We start from the raw sequence: 2,211 nt of genomic DNA, 5'->3' as shown, positions 1-2,211 counted from the left end.
AAGTGTGTTTTGAGTAGGCATTGACAAAAATTGAATCCTCTGCTTATCTTTTAATAGATCTGATGATTAGCAAAATTTCCCACCGATTAGTTGCTGGCTCTGTACATTTCAAACCTTGCTTTTCCTCTTCAGCCCACCATACTCCTGGTGTGGGATACCAAAGCACATGCTCATATGGCCTCTTACCATGCACGTTTGTGTCACTCAGGGACCATAGGAGTATTCCTGGAAGGCAAAGCTCTACCAGGATAGCTAGTAATTATGTAACTAACACAGAAGTCTATGTGAACCACATCAATATATCCTACACTTCTACTAAACCCAAATGAAACATACCCTCAACTCAATTTTCTCTCAGTTGGATCTCTAAAATACTCACAGCCTGCCTACTGCCACCCCACCTAGAGGGAAAATTAGAGTAGAAAGAGACAGGAATCCCACCTGTTTTGGTTAAAATAGCTTATGTTGGCAAATTTTACAAAAACATCTGATCATGTTGCTTGGTCAGCAGAGGTCCTCTCTGCTGGAACTTTAACTTTCAAGGGGCCCTGAAAATTAAGCTGCATTAGCTCCTTCTTTTGTGCTCCTTATTTTGCTAGCATTTTGCTTGATGTTCTATGGGGTAGAGTATTACACTCACTGTGTATATGTCTGTATGTGTGTGCTTATAGCATTTCATATTTCCTTGCAAATTTTTCTATGCCACCTACAGCATGGGTCCATATATGTCAGCATTGCTTTTCTGACTTCAAATCATTTTTTTTAAAACCCTGGAATCCCAATACAGGAACATTAAACACTATGACTGCAATAATTTTAGAGCCAATGTCCTGAAAATGAGAAATTCTGATGAAATGATGTATTGCACAGCATCGTTTCCAGCCCCCTGCACTACCACTGAAGCTTTGCATGCATTTTCCTCCTTCATTTTCATATATATTATATTTACCATTAATCTTGTGGCAAGTTGCAGAGCAGGGAGATTGGGTGACATGGTTCTCTCATGGAGAGATCAATCTATAAATGGTCCTTTCTTGCTCTGGGTGAAAGAACTTGAGAACACAGCATGTACTCATGATTCTCTTAACCCTGGTAGGAACTGTAATCCTGGTAACAGTAGCAGAACAGTCAGCCAAAGGTCTGAAGAGAAAAACCAATCCAGAGGAAGGAAGAAAAACCACCAAAAGTGATTGTGTGGTCACTTGGGAACAATTTTTGATGAGTTTGAATATAAATGCAATCCCGGAAATGTCAAAATAAGACCTGGATAAAAAATTCAAATCCCGATTTATCTGTGGGAAAAATGTTTTTATTTATTAATAGCCTACTTTTTATTTTTCATGCTCTGGGGTTTTGGTCCCCAGCATGTAAGGGTTTAGTGCAACCAGTTTTGACATATTTTCCATTTTGAGATGTAGAAGGCTTATTATACCTCAGACTAAGGGTTTTCTTCTCTGTTCCTCTTTTCCAAGAGATGTAATCACATCTCTGTCCAAAGACTGCACTGCCCAGAAGACATGTGTATTTGTCTGTGTGAGTGTGTGTTTAGGCCCACTCTTATCAAACTTTGTAATAGACTGCATTGCAAACACATATACATGGTTTTGAGAGTACTGTTTTAACCACAGTACAATTGCAATAATGGAAAGCAGAATGAGCAGAAGCCTAGGGGGTCTGGGTATTTTTGTCAGAACGGATTAAAAAAGTGTTGGTGGGGAAGAATTAGCTTCATGTACATAAAAGAGTTTGGAAATAAGAGCATCAAGAGCCTTCTGGGAAGAAATGTAAATCAAATGGAGAAACACAAAATTAAGAATGATGATGAAAGGAACTAAGTGGCTGTTTCTTAGAAGTAGTGGGAGGAATCTGTTAATTCTCTATTTCCTAGTTGCAGATAAAAGTGTGAGAGAAAGTGTGATATAGTGCAAAGAACATCAGATTTGAGACGATGACGTCTAAGTAGTACTGAACCAAGTCTGGTTTATGTGCCTCTCCAGATCGGCTTGGCTCCACACGCCTCTGGGTGCTAGCCACTTGCTCAGTGGAGTTGCCTTGGCCACCCTCTTTCCCTCTTAATACTGCCAGCCATCCCATCCTCCCCAGAATGAAGGGCCTGTTTCTGCATGGCTGGGCAGGAGCAGCAGCATCTCGAGGACCTTTCCCCCAGTCTTCCCCTCCTCACCCCAGCCCTTTCAATCATGTCTAGGCTCA

Source organism: Dasypus novemcinctus, chromosome 2 (genome assembly GCF_030445035.2).
Source record: "Dasypus novemcinctus isolate mDasNov1 chromosome 2, mDasNov1.1.hap2, whole genome shotgun sequence".
Taxonomy (NCBI): Eukaryota; Metazoa; Chordata; class Mammalia; order Cingulata; family Dasypodidae; genus Dasypus; species Dasypus novemcinctus.
The sequence above is the reverse complement of the archived record's forward strand: the minus strand, read 5'-3'. Positions refer to the sequence as shown.